Genomic DNA, 16,219 nt, shown 5'->3' with positions numbered 1-16,219 from the left:
TATGGGCTATTAATGGGTTTTATATTAACTAAACAATACCTTGTTAATTTAATATACAAACTTATAATTCGACGTATTTATATATAACCACATACGCTTGACTGGGTACGGTGGGCGGGATATCTATAAATACCAATAATTATTCATTTTACCGGATACGAAACTGGATTAATAGTTAATAGACTTGTTGAAACAGGGGTGAATTACATTCAAGGGTAATTGGTGTAATTGTTAACAAAGTAGTAAAACCTTGGTTTACACGCAGTCGATAACCTGGTGTATTCATTAAACAAAGTATTAAAACCTTGTTACAATTCGAATCCCCAATTAGTTGGAATATTTGACTTCGGGAATAAGAATAATTTGACGAAGGCTTTCGCTCTTTATATTTATGGCTGATGGACTATTATGGACAAATCCGTATGGACATATTAAATAATCCAGGACAAAGGACAATTAACCCATGAGCATAAAACTAAAATCAACACGTCAAACATCATGATTACGGAAGTTTAAATAAGCATAATTCTTTTATTTCATATTTAATTTCCTTTATTTTATATTTAATTGCACTTCTAATTATCGTATTTTTATTTTTATTGTATTTAATTGCACTTTTAATTATCGTACTTTTTAATTATCGCAAGTTTATTTTATCGCACTTTTATTATTCACAATTTCATTATTGTTATTTACGTTACGCTTTAATTTAAGTCTTGTATTTATTTTTATTATTTTACATTTGGTTTTAACTGCGACTAAAGTTTTAAAATCGACAAACCGGTCATTAAACGGTAAAAACCCCCCTTTATAATAATAATATTACTTATATATATATTTGTATTTTTATAAAAGTAAACTAATATAGCGTTAAGCTTTGTTTAAAGATTTTCCCTGTGGAACGAACCGGACTTACTAAAAACTACACTACTGTACGATTAGGTACACTGCTTATAAGTGTTGTAGCAAGGTTTAAGTATATCCATTCTATAAATAAATTAAAACTTGTGTAATTTGTAACGTATTTCGTAGTAAAATATAGTACTATCACGTACCCCTCCGCTACCACATCATGTATATAAAAATACAAATTAAAATCTTCTTTTATATTTTCGAAATTTTCACTGTTTCAACTTTATCTATCTTCTTTTTATATGTTCTCTAAATTAAACTTAAAAGTAATGTCTGAATTATGTATTCAAGTTTCTATTGCGTGCATCAAGAATCAACTTCCAATAAATACATGACATCTTTAAATTTATACACACAATAGAACTAAAAGCATGGATACATACAAACACGTTATTCCAATAATATATGTATTAACATATACTCCGTAAATCAATAATATTCATATTCATACTGATAAACAAATCAAATCCTATTTTTTTACAAAACGAATTTGAAAATTTATAGTTGACTAGTTCAACCCGATCCATCATTTTGGCTGGTGTTCGTGTTAGCTATGCTTCCCATTTGACCCATTTGATAATCACCACCTGTACCAACTAATTTAAATAATCAACACACCAAATCTATCTATAAACATTAGCAAAGGTCAATAAGGTATTATGGATTGTCATAGTAAAAACACACACCCGTACCAACTAATGATTGTCAAAACGTAATTTATGCTTATTTTTTTTGTATAGAAGAGACTGATCAAATATGAGAGCAATTAACAAAATCACCTGTGTTAAACAAAAACTGGACCATCTCAACCCACACACTATTATGCCTATTTGGGTCCAAATGACGTGATCGTATTCTACTATAATTGTAGACTATTAAACTGTACATGGTTCATTGGGTCAAACAACTGATAAAATAAACCAAGGTTAAAGTTTTAAGATATAGTAGAGCTGGATAGCAAGTCAATACAGGTAACTGGACAAGCAACGTTGGGTCAACCCACCACTTTTTAGTACAGTTTACAAATATTTTAAGTAATATCTATAAAACTTTGAAACCATCGTACAAAATTGTATCAGGTCAGTTAAACTCAAGCAAACTTCAACTTTAAAACGTAGTTAGCAGAGGTCAGCCTGTCGGGCGTGCCCTCGCGTCAAGGGCTACTCAATCCTTTTTTCTCTTAGGAGGTAGTAAGCAAGACTTCACATGCTAAGATCTTTCTTCTTAACTTCTTATCCAACATTCTTGACCCACGAATTGACCATACAGTGAAAAGAAATTTTGCTCAGCTCCTTCAACAAAGATTATGTTCCAATAAAATAACAAAGCCATATGTCCCTGATAACACTAAGAGAAGCTCGTAAAATTATCACATTCCATTGAAGTTTTAAAGAATTGAAAGTTATAAAGGTAGGACAACAAACTGCAGATTTACAAAGAAACATACCTTTTGATCAACAAAATTCTTAATGCCGTACTAGCTATCGAGATAAGAATTTGAAAGATCCGAATTGAAACAATCCTATTAATGTGGTTGAAACAATCCTACTAATGTAGGTTAAACAAACTTGGAGTACCGTGATGGACTATTTGTAATTGCGTGTGTGTGTGTTTGCCATTCTTTATATCAATTAACTAGGCAAGGCTAACCTACAATAGTAAATGGGTACTAATGTAACAGAAACTATTATAGGTTCATAATATATCCAAATGTACAAAGCAAGCATTAGGGAGATAATGGAAGTCGTTTAACAAGTTACAAAAAAATTAACTTTATAAAAGACCACATGCAAACTAACAGATTCACCTATAGATACGTTAGACGTCTAAAGTTAAACTACGTGATCCTCTGATGGTTCAATATGCACTCAGTTAATAGAATATGCTAATTTTCATGTCACGTTTTGAGTCGTGACTAATATAAATATTAATGTATTCTTCTATAACAATATCATAGTCACTTTAAAACCCTTATAAGACAAAAAAATCATCCAAATCAGATGAAGAACCAAAAATACATAATAAATAAAATATTCTCTGAAAAGTCCTAAATTCACATACCCTAGCAAAACGAGAAAGCAAAAAACTGAGCCATATATAAATGCAAGTCCTACAAGATCAAACACATAAACACGAAATCTGTGAATTTCATATAGGAACTCAAGAAATCAGAATAAAGTCACTAAGGATACGCGTACTTCCGCATTCAGCGCTCGTGCATATCACGTGTTTGCGCATGTCTTCTACATTAGTTATGCTCCTAGTGTAATAGTTTACCCTAGCATTCGTTAGTGCGCACGACGCATCTTTGCTTTGCGCACACGATTAAGATTCTTTCCTAATTCGACTAAGATTCTTTCCTACTTTGTAGCCTGATAACTACGAAAAGTAGTTATGAAAAATCATGGGCCAATTAGGAAATGAAAGTTTAAGGTTTCATTATACATACAAACCCTAATCTTTGACAATTAAGGACATCGTGGATACTCGAATATCAACAAATTAAAAACTACAATTACGATATAAGGTTACATGTACGTTATTTGAATGTAGAACCATACGAAACCTTTAGCCGTTGTAGTAACTTATTTGATGATGGTGGACTGAATTTACCACCCTTTTGAGATCATCTCGATTAGAGTTACTCTACTCACGATGTCCAGACCGGAGAGTTAAATCCATTAAGTCCTTAAACATTAATGCATGCAATCAGTCCTTTATTCTACCCTCGTGGTGAATACATGTTCGATCAAATGGCATCAACCCGTCTACCGCACCAATAACAATTCGTGGTCGCATCCCGGACCACGGATATAACGTGAAACAAATGCACGTGGATACGTGGAGCAGCATTGACGTGATGTACGAACATTGCTTCAAATTACTGTCCGGGAATATCAGGGTCTAGGCTTGAGGCCGCAACCACGACACTATCAGATTTTCCAGGGAATTAGCATGGGCGTCGGAGTGCACAGATCTTGAATTAGAATTGTCAAATGAAGATACTCCTTACCCTCTCCGGGGCTGTCTTGATCTAAGGTCGTGTAGTTCGATCTTATTCGAGCTATCAATGGTTCAGAAGTTTGGCATCGTACCATCACGGTTCATGGTTTGGTGAAATTTCCAACAATGCAAGGGATTGCAACTATGGTCAGAGACAGAAGATGCGTTATGTGCTTCAGTTACCTCGTGTTATTTATCCATTCCCACTTTTTTTACGCCAATGTTGGTGACTGGAGATAACTCTCGTAATTTATTCCTGAACCTTAACCAACGATTGAGGAGCGGGTGACTACTCTCTATTTTGGCGAACCCAAGGTACCCTAACCAGAGAATCAAATTGGAGGAAGTATGTCAAAAGAAACTAAGTTCAAGATGCGCGACATCTTGGTTTCAAATATCAGTGGCTTTGTGAGGCAGACACAACGGGAATACAAGTGTACCTACAGAAATAGCGAAGCATAAGCTAAATGTTAGCCCTAGCCATACTTCAGAGAGAAAAAAGTGCGGCATGTCATCTAACAAAAGTGAATGGCTGCGGACAGAGGTGAATAAGTGGTGAAGGCCAACATACTGCGAGAAGTGCGATATCAAACTTAGGTTGCTAATCCAGTAATGGTAAGAAAAGCGAATGGGTCATGGCACATGTGTGAGGACTTCAAGGATATCATCAGGCCGTGCCCCAAGGGAAATTACCTCGTGTCTGAGATCAATTAGAAATTGGAATCCTTATTTGGTTTTTTTAAAAACCGCGCAAACTGCGCACGAAAGCTCCAATGTGCGCGCTCATTGAAGGGGTCCTGTACTAGAAATCCTATTTAGGCCCAAGCTTGCTTTATATTAGACGAGTGCAAGCTAAAGAAGTACATGAGGGTACGTGCAGCGGAAGGGTTGTATTTTGCAATTGGAGGGTATCACTCGACGATTTTAGCATAAACTCTTGGTCGAGGAGTTTAGATAAAACCATGTTAACGTATTTAACATCAGATGTAGATGTAGACATGGTCATATAAACGAAAAAATTAAAAGAATAACCGGATTGACCTGCAAAGTACTGAAAAGGCCTTGATCGGAATTTTGAGCAAAATTTGGGAGAATTGGGGAATTTGAATTTTTTTTCCTTTTCTGAACATAAAACCCTACGAAACTTTTAGCCATAGAACCCTACGAAACCTTTAGCCATCGTACCGACTTATTCGATGATGATGGCTGATTTAATCACCCTTTCGAGATCCTCATCTCGATGAGGGTTATTCCATATATATATATAGGGGCAGGATCAATGGGGAAGTAACCAATCGGGGGAAGCGGGGGGAAGCAAAATAAAAAAAAAAAAATTCGTTTTTTTTGAAATTTTTTTTTCCGGCATCAAGATCACACGAAAATATGAACATTTAGAAGAGACACTTCGTGATGAATGTTATTATTTAGGCGGAAAAACGATCGACAAAAATAACATTCAAGATAATATTGTTCGTGAAGAATATGAACGTTTTTTTTTCATGTTTTGTGAAGTAAAATTTAGCCCGATTTAGAGTTTAGGGTTTAGGGTTTGATGTTTTGGGTTTATTCCATAAACCCAAAACACCAAACCCTAAACCCTAAACCCTAAACCCTAAACCGTTCGTGTTAAAAACTGAATCTAAATCCTAAATCTACACCCTAAATCTAAACCCTAAACCCTAAATTTCTAAACCCTAATATCTAAACCCTATAAACCTTAATATCTAAACCCTAATATCTAAACCCCAATAGCTAAAACCTCAAAATACGCTCGAAAAACACGATAATTGTTATATATTACTTCTTCGAGCGTTTTCCCGCCAAAATAAAAACATTTATCACAAAGTGTCTCTACTAAATGTTCATATTTTCATCTCATCTATAATGTTCGTGAACAAAGTTTCTTCAAAAAACGAAAAAAAAAACGAAAGTTTTTGCTTCCCCCCGCTTCCCCCCGAATGGTTACTTCCCTCTTGATCCTACCACTATATATATATATATATATATATATATATATATATATATATATATATATATATATATATATATCTATACATTATTATAAAGCGCGTGATATAAATCCTACGTGTCATTTTCTCAATTAAACTGAATTAAATAATCTTACGTGTCAATTTCTCAATTAAACTATTTATTATTAAATCGAATTAAATATTAAATAATCATTATTTTTATTAAGATAAAACTAAAAGTAATAAAATAAATTAAGATATTCGACAAATATAGAATAAAGATATGCCCGTGCGTAACATATTCACAAGATAAAAGTACTGGATACCCGACTTTGAAAACAAATCATAGAACAAATACTGGATACCCGACATCTTGGAAACAAATCGCCGACTTTGAAATTATAGAACAATCAAGTTAATTTTTAAATAATAAATTAATTAGATAATAAAGAAGAATCAAAATACACCTATTAACAAATCGTTGACTTGGATAAATTAACCAACCAGGGAGATTATTATTTATGAATGATATTTTATATAATATAAAATTAATTTAGTGTTTGCACTTAAATTTAAAAACTTACATTAATATAATATTAACGGACGGGCTCATATTTATCGATTGAAGTTAAAATTATTATTTGGTAATCATTATATAAATTTGGATCTATATTTGTTCATTTTCGTTTGAAATTTTGATATAATGAAATTAGTTTATACTAAAAGCATATATAGTTAGAGATGTATATAAAATATTATTAATTTTTTTGGGTAAGCAAGGAAACCCTCCTATGAACGTCTCCCCTATAGAAGGTAAAACCTCGGGTAATCAAGTCCCTCGAGCGCGAGACCTGGTACCGGGTGAATTGCGCATTGTGCGCACCCTCTTGTCACACTCCCTTTTGAATAATTTGGCATAGCCAAGGATTGAACCCGGGTGGTGTTCTTCATTGGGCAACTCGGTGGCCATTCAGGCAAACCTGAGTGGTTATATTAAATATTATTAACGATCTATTTAAAAAAAACTTTTTTGGGGCTCATGTATTTTATCTATTATTTGTCAATTAAAGTTAAAATGGATCCAAAAAACGGGCTCATAATCTATGTGTTAGTATTCAATACTAATGTTTTCGATACAAATGTTATCAGTAATGAAAGGTTTTTTCATTGTAACTGTATTAGACATTTGATAAGTATCAATACTAATGTTATCGAATATTAATTTATACAATTTTCGTGCAATGCACGGGCTCATAATATATATATATTGACAGACTAGCGAGTTAAATTCGTTAAGTCCTTATACACTAATTCATTGCAATCAGACGTGTATTCAAACCCACGAGGTAAATAAAGACAAATGGGTTGAACAAGCAAGAGCCTCCTATTCAATTGCACAAAAAATTCCTAAATTTGTGTATCCAGAGACTAAAATATCATTTAAAAATTTATTTGATATAAACTCTAGTCATCACAACAACAAGAAAGCACCAATAAGATAACTACAAACAAATCAAATTTCGTAGAAATAATCAACATTTCACAAAAAGGAATCGGATAAATACATGAGATTCCATATTAAAAGTTTAAAACCCTACTTTTTATTTTTATAGAAACATAAGAAAGCAATTTATAAACGAACTGAAATTCCTACAAAAATCAAAGTTACACAACTCATAAAATGCTAATAATCACAACCATATAAAACAAACAAAGATCTATAAACATATCAAAATTTGTACATAGATCAAATATTCACAAATTTTTACTTTTCACTAACCCTAACAATTAGGACAAACAAATAGCATATAGCATAAACAAATAAAAAATCACAACAACAACAACAACAAAAAAATCCAATCCCACAAAAGTGGGGTATGGGAAACACCCAAGAGTAGAGAAAGTCAACCGTCTCAATTTTCTATGAATAGAGAGATTGCTTCCGAATGGACCTTTGACCAATAAGTAGGTTAAAAAAATAAAATAAAATAAAAAGTGTTAAGACGCCATGAAAATGGTAGAATAAAATTTCCATGAGTTTTAAACCTGCCTGAAGTTTAATTTAGGCTCTAAGCGACAGTCAAGTCGCCTATAAATCGACGCTTCTTGTTGATTCGATTAAAAAATCACAATAAATCCAAATTTCACAAACTTGTATAACACCAACAATCACAACCATAAGAAAGCAAAAAAGAAGACCCAAAACTCGTACTATAGATTAAAAAGTTCACAAAGCCATACTATCCATTTAAAACCTATTCACAAACCTAACAATTAAGAACCGAAGCACAAAGGAAGAAAAGGTAATCGACAAACAAATCAATCAATTCACAACTAACAATTAATGTCATATAACCATAATAAATCCTAGTTTTCACAAACCACTACAATCAAAAACACGAGAAACCAGCAAACAGTAGCTAATATCAATTCAAATTTCATACAACCTAAAATAAATTGACAAAGACATGCAAACAAACCAAAATCCATACAAAATCCATACAGTAAATCAAAAATTCCACTCATATAAAATCCATATAAACCATAATATTCACAAACCATAACACACCGCATCAAGACAACAATAACACAACATCAACAAATCAAATCAAATCAAGTCAAATCAATTCCCATACAATAAGTCAAACATTTCACAAAGAATGTCATATAATCTATATGTACCCTAATTTTCACAAACCATAACAATTTTAAACGAATGAGAGCAACATTCAATACAAAATCCGTACAATAATAATCTACGCAATTAGCTCATAAAATAGTCGAATAAATTGATATGGGTAAGGCTCCTTTCAAATGCATAATACTTCCTAATTCTACATATTAAAACAGTATTATATTTATGACTAGGACTATAATATACACAATTATTAACTACGGATATTTTAAAGTATTAGTTAAAAACTAAATTGTACAAAAACTTAACGCTTCAACTTGACATCCAACCTGTTGTTCAAGCCTACCATTTTGATACCAGTGGATGCTAAAACTATATTGCAAAAAAGCTGAAACTAGCCAACTACTAGATTACCTCTCTCTAAAATTGTCTACAAGCCAACCATATTCAGGAGACGCTAAACCAATCCAAATACCAAAACTTGAATAATCAAGTAAAGAATCCGGAAAAAATTTAAAGGCATATTCTCTTCATTTGCTTTGCTCTTCTTCTTCGGACACATTTGGCATGGTGCTCGAACTTTGTTTAGAGACGTTTTTGCTGGTATTGACCCGGATTTGGATGCTCAAGTAGAATTTGGAGCATTCCAAAAGCCCCAATTCTTGACTGGGGGGGACACCAAAGGACTCTGCCCTTCCATCCCTTGGATAGATAGAGAGGGAGGGCAGAGCTTTTGGTTTTTCTGATAATGCTAGAAAGCCATTAGAACTATAGCATACAATTGAATTATAAGAGTTGAATATTGTTGAAAAGTACAACCAAACTGCGGCTTTCAAAAGAAATATACCTTCCGTTTGAAGCATGTATGTCAGGGTTTAGTGTCAACCATTTTCTTATCTACAAAAATCTTAAAGCAGTACAAGGCTAGAAAATATATGATTTACCATGCAAACATTAATTAATTTATCATGAATGAATTAATTTATCATGCAATTAACCAGACAAGGCTAGAAAATATATGATTTACCATGCAAACATTAATTTATACCTATTAACTTATTCATAGGTCAATTCTGGAAATGGTTATAATAAGGCTCGAATTCACATACCTGAGAAATGTATATACCCATGAAGTTCTAGTTAACTTAACGATCGATAGGTACTTCAAATTTACAAAATGGAAGCGAGTTGTAACGGGATCCATGTGAGCTAACTAGACAGGCTAAAGCCGACGGCAATCGACAGCAATAACAATAACAAAAGCCGACGAAAATACGTGTTGAAGATCAACCCGTACTATCCGTGTTATTGTTATCCGTGATTAGTGTTAAATCATATACTTTTATAGCCTTTGAAGATAAGAAAAATTCACGAAACAATAACAAAGAAAGACGTACCCCATACTTGTTTGGTGGTAGATCAATCTGACAGTTAAACTTGCAAAAGCCGACGGCATGGTATTTTCCATCACATGCCCACATGTGTCTTGTACTGATAAAGGCTAAAAAATATATGATTTAACATGGAAAATTTTGATAAGAAGTTAATAAACATTATGATTAGTGGTAGGAGTAATTAACATGGATTGATTTGGAATATGTTTATATTAGGACTCGAGTTCACATACCTGAGAAATGTGTATACCATGAAGTTCTAGTAAACTTAACAATCGATACGTACTTCAAATTTCCAAAGTGGATACGAGGTGTGATGGGAACTATGTGAGCTAACACTGTGTACACATGTCTAATCCTAAGAAAACATGACAACTTGTGAATTCAAGTATGAAACTGTGTAAATTCAAGAGACAAAAATGCAAATGGACACACTGTTGACCGTTCGTTTACCTAATGTTGACCATTTCAATTTGCAGACCTCCTGATGATGTCTCTTTGTCCCCCAGATAAATATGTGATCCTACACAAACAACATTGTTGATTATTAAGTTGTATATGCTTTCTGTTGTCATGATGTTGATGCTATAATCGAGACTCGGGGGATTCAACTTCAAATCGAGGACATTCCTGTAAAGGATTCAACTGATAAAATAAATCAATGTTAAGGTAGAAGTGGATATTGGGTCAAAACAGATACGTAGACGAATTTGGTTGAGTCGACTAAATTTAAGCACAAACCTGATGTTGACCATTTGAATCCGCAGACCCCCTTACGATGGAAACAGGATATCCCAAATATATGCACGATCCATTTCGAACAACGTTGTTAATTGTTGAACAAGCTGTCTCTTTTTGATTTGGACAAAAATCTAAGCAACTAAACTCACTAAAAACAGGTCAAATGAATTGAACAAGAAGCCTCTCATATTCAATTGAACAGAAATATCATAAATTTGTGTATTTAAACTATAATAATATAATCCGTAATTATTCATCAAGTTACATGATGACCCTATAACGCATTATTGTGAAGCATGAACAGAACAAATCACACTCGGATGATGCCACATCAATTTCAAAGAAAGATATACCGCATACTTGTTTAGTGGTATATCAATCCGACAGATGAACTTGCAAAAGCCGACGACAAGGTATCTTCCATCACATGCCCACATAGGTCTCGTACTCGAGTTGCTATCATCATCAGTTGATATTAATTGTTTTAAAGTGATACATTTAATTGTATAACAAAATTAAAGCAGAAAAAGCCATCGAAGACTATCATGACAAAAACTAACACATTAAAAAATCAGGTCTATTTTGTGCTTCTTAAAAAGAAAACATTGATTATGTCAATGTGTATCAAGTTAATTCAAAAAATACTATTTCAATTGAAATGAGCAAAAGAGAATGCTTCAAAAGTGAAGGCAATTCACAAAATCACTTGTTTTAAGCAACTTGACAAAATTTAGTTTTTCAATTAACAAACTATATAGGAAAAAAAGAGTCGTAGATGAAAGCAATTCAGATAATCAATACAAGTAGCACATTACCAATGTGAATTCAAGGCAGAAAAATGCAAATGGACATCGACGACTGTTCATTTGCCCGATGTTGACCATTTCAATTCGTCGACCTCCTGATAATGTCCCTATGTCACTGTAATATGTGATCATATTCTAAGAGCATTGTCGATTATTACATTGTCCGTGCTTCCTGTTATGTGAACTCAAAGTATATAAAATAGCCAATGTTCACTAAATACAAACACGAACGTCTGTTCGTATTCCAAAATTTTACTACCACTTGCAACTAGTTTACCAAATATATGCGATCCAATTCGCACAACGTTGTCAATTGTTGAACAAGCAGAGTCTCTTATTCTATTGGACAAAAGTCTAAGCAATTAACTCACCAAAAACTTCATTTCACAGTTAAATGAGTATCTATAGTTAAATGAGTAACTATAATAACTGAAGTTTCTTAATTTGGAATCTATCAAGTACGGATAACAACCAATTCAGAATAAGAACTAAAAAAAATCATAAACAACACAAACTCGGAAAAGTACATCTAATAAATCGGAATAAATCAGAACCACAAGAAAGAAAAAACTTATAACTATAAATAAATGAAAGTGCATCTAATAAATAAAAGATTCATAAAGAATAAATTACACATATATAACCACTTATGTCAAAGTAACAACCAATGTTATTAACATGAAATCTGAAAAGAACACACAAAGTCTGTGGAAATTATATACGAACTCAACAAATAGGAATAAATTCACAATCGCAAAATCTGTGTATCCATTCAATAAATCATCAAAAAAACACACAAACACAGAATTTACATTTCAGAACATTTAGTTCTGATAACACACAAGGTCACAACAAGATCCAAAAACCATTAACAATACAAAATCAATATACAACCTTGGTATTCACGAAATCTAACAGTTACAACCACAAAGAACTAACAAACTAATAGATATAAACACAGTTTCAAAATAAATCAATAAGACAAATACAAACCCTCACGAAATAAAAAGGAAACAAATCACAAATAAATCTAAAAGAAAACACAGAGTCTGTGAAAATCATATCATATAGGAACTTAATAAATCGGTCACAACAAGATCCAAAACCATTAAAACCACAAAATCTATATACAACCTTGGTATTCACAAAATCTAACAGTTATAACCACAAAGAAGTAACAAACGGATAGATATATTCACGTCCTTTTGATTCTGATAACAAGCAGTTCACAACAAAAACCAAGAAACCATAAACAACGAAAAATCTCACAAACCACAAAAAATAACAAACGGTTGGCTATAAGCGAACTTTCATACATAATTAAAAAGATCTATATAAACCCTAACGAAGATTAAAATAAACAACATACAAATCAATTAAACGTAATAGCTGATAGCTATAAAAAATCAATAAACCCTAAATTCACAAAGAATCTCAGTTTCGAATTAATCTATTTAAACCATAATTACAAGAACCCTAAGAGAAAGCAATAGCTGATAGCTATAATAAACGTAAATCCATACAATAAAATCACACATTGATAAAGAATCATTTAAACCAATATAAACAATATTTTCAAAGTAACAATCACTCAATTCTGATAACAAGAAATCAGAAAAAACACAAAATCTGTCAAGTTCATATAGGAACTCAAGAAATCAGAATATGTTTACACAAAAATTGTGTAACCATACAAGAAATCACAAATAAACGCACAAACACAATCTAAATTTCAGTGCCATTATATTATAGAACAACCGATTCGTAACAAGAACCAAGAAACCATAAACAACAAAAAAGTAACAGCTATAAGCACTGTTTCAAAAAGAATCAATAACATATAACCCTAACGAAATCAGAATCATTAAAACAACAACAAAGAACAAATCAAATTCGTATAATAATTTAAAAATTCACAAAGAACCTCAATTCTGAATTGATTATATTATATAAACCCTAATTTCAAAAATCCTAAACTTAAAAGCACTACTACAATAAAAGATAGCTATAAACCCTAGAATTCACAAATCCAAAAACAATCAAAATTCATGCAGTAAATCAGGAATAAACACACAAAAAAACACGCATCATATATCCACAGTCTCTTTTACGATCAAATCAAAATATAATATGATAAATTAAAAAGAAAGAAACTGGCCGGAGTTGAAGATGAAGCGATCAATCGCATGAATTGAAGGTTAGGGCGAAGAATTGAAATTGAGAGAATAATAATAATAATAATAATAATAATAATAATGTGTTGAAGTGGAAATTTGGATTGTGAATTCAAGTAACTGCTACAGAAGATTTATACATATATATAGGTGAGGTGTGTAGGGTCGGTGTTTGTACATGGCCTCAGTTACCGACTTACCGTAACCGCGTAACGGTAACTTTCTTTGAGACAAATTTTGGATTTTAGTCTTGGTTGAAGGAAAATTTTGGATTTTAAATTTTCTATATCTATATACTAGCATATAAATAAATACAACAATCCAATAGTTCTCATTCATTGTCGCAGGGGCGGATCTACCTTGTCTCGAGTGGTTGCACGTGCAACCACTCAATCTAGCCGATGAAGTATAAATTTTTCAATAATTTCTTTAAATTTGTGTTTTAAAATTAGCTATAGATATAGATGTTGGGTTGCCATTTTAATGGAGTTTTCTCAAGAAAAAGTAAAAAATTTGTTTTAGGTGAGATGAAGATGATGATGGGGTCCACTTCTTTTCAGTGTATTACTACACTCCGTATTAAACTTGTCCTTCCCTTTTAGATTTACGGAGTACGGAGTATTATATAAAACTTTCACTTTAAACCCTTGTCTTCATTGTCGATACGTTTTAGCCCTTCAAATTTATAATATAATTTTACTTATCATTATTAAATCATCCTATTTTGATACAGTATAATTAATCTATTCTTATTTACCATTTTTATTTGATATAGTTAGTAGATTTTAAGCAAACATTATTATTTGAAAGATGTTGGGAATGTTGGGTTTTGTTTTCCTTTATTTCTTTCTTATTTTCCTTTATAAAATCTTCTTTCATAAAATCTTCTAACCAATTTATATCCCACTCTAAATTATATTATACTAAACCTTATTATAGAAACAAAAAAGAAAATAAAAAGGAGAATCTAAATACCTTTAAAAGTTTTTTTATTGAAATTTTACTTAATTGTTTTGTATGTTATATATAAAATGTTTTGATTTATAAAGGTTTAGCGTTTTGATTCTCGATCAAAAATTTTATCAAGTTGCTAAGCTGGTCACTAAAAACTTTTGTGCTACCACTGACAAATTGTTCTAGATCCGCCACTGCATTGTCGCACAGTTTCTTGAAAATATAGTAATACATTTATGAGCTCGTCCGTTAAAATATGTGTCCACAAATGTAAAAAAAGTTTGATATACTCTAAGTTTATTTAAATATCATATTTTGTAATTAATATAGATATTTGATTGTTTATTTAAATTATGTTATATACCTAGATTTTATTAAAAGTTTATTTATCTATAATGTCGCACAGTTTCTTAAACATAAAATGATATGATTATGAGCCAGTCCGTTCAAATATGTATATGCAAATATCAAAAAATTTAATATACTTTAAGTTTATTTAATTATCATATATTATATTTAATATAAATATTTGATTGTTTATTTAATTTAAGTTTATTATATATCATATATAACTATATATCAAATAGCTAATAATAATATTGTCACATTTATTATTTAATTAACTCTATTGAATTTAGAATATGAATACTTTACTTATTTGAGAAAATCAATTAATATATGATAAAAAAGAACGATAGAATGACATGTGACAGAATTAACAAAAAGGTGATACGTCAGCATAAATGCACTTGCTTTATAATATGTAATAGATAGATAGATAGATATATAAGAAGTTAATAATTTAAATTTTACTAATTATTACGAGTAGTTTTAAATTCTAAAGTAAAAATGTTAACATGAGTCTTTGTTACCGTTCCAAATTTTGGATTTTTATTAACTATTGGACTTTGAATTGTTCTATAACTATATGTATAAGAAAGTTGATTGATTTGATTTATTTGTAAAATAATAATTCTTTTAAATATAAAAATGTTAACAGAAGAATTTGTTTTCTTTTCATGTTTGAATTATTATTTTCTACATATATTTTGTTATCAACATTCTTTTAGGTTTTCACTAATTGTTAACTTACTTTGTCAACTTACTATAAGTAAAAGAGTATAAAACATAATCGGTAAAAATGTAAATTATACAACTACTTATTTGTACTATTCAAGTATTCAACTAACTACATATTTATGACTCGTTGAAGCAAATTAATGTAGTATTCTCATAACGTTACAATTATTGATAACGTGTGACAGTAGATATGGATACAACATAAACCTTTTCAAAATCTAATTAATGGTACTTTAACCCTTAATGGTAGTAGTTTTAGTCGCGCAATCGCATCCTTGTTATTTTGTTCACCAATAATTTAAAAATCATGATATCGCCACTATCTACAAAAGTCCCAACTTGATGGTAAAGCTTGTATGGTCATGAGATGAAAATAAACTTAGACCTAGTTACTCCAAATCAGAACACCACCCTCAAATTAGTAGCTACTGTTGAAAACGTCAAAACAATTAAATTTATGATGGTAACGACAAAGCCTTGTAAACAATCGTGATTATGCTATTGTAGGCGGCTTCCTTCTTTGGGAACTATGATGTGGTCATGTATTTGT

The sequence above is a fragment of the Rutidosis leptorrhynchoides genome, chromosome 2 (genome assembly GCF_046630445.1).
Source record: "Rutidosis leptorrhynchoides isolate AG116_Rl617_1_P2 chromosome 2, CSIRO_AGI_Rlap_v1, whole genome shotgun sequence".
NCBI classification, from domain to species: Eukaryota; Viridiplantae; Streptophyta; class Magnoliopsida; order Asterales; family Asteraceae; genus Rutidosis; species Rutidosis leptorrhynchoides.
Note: the sequence above shows the minus strand (reverse complement) of the source record.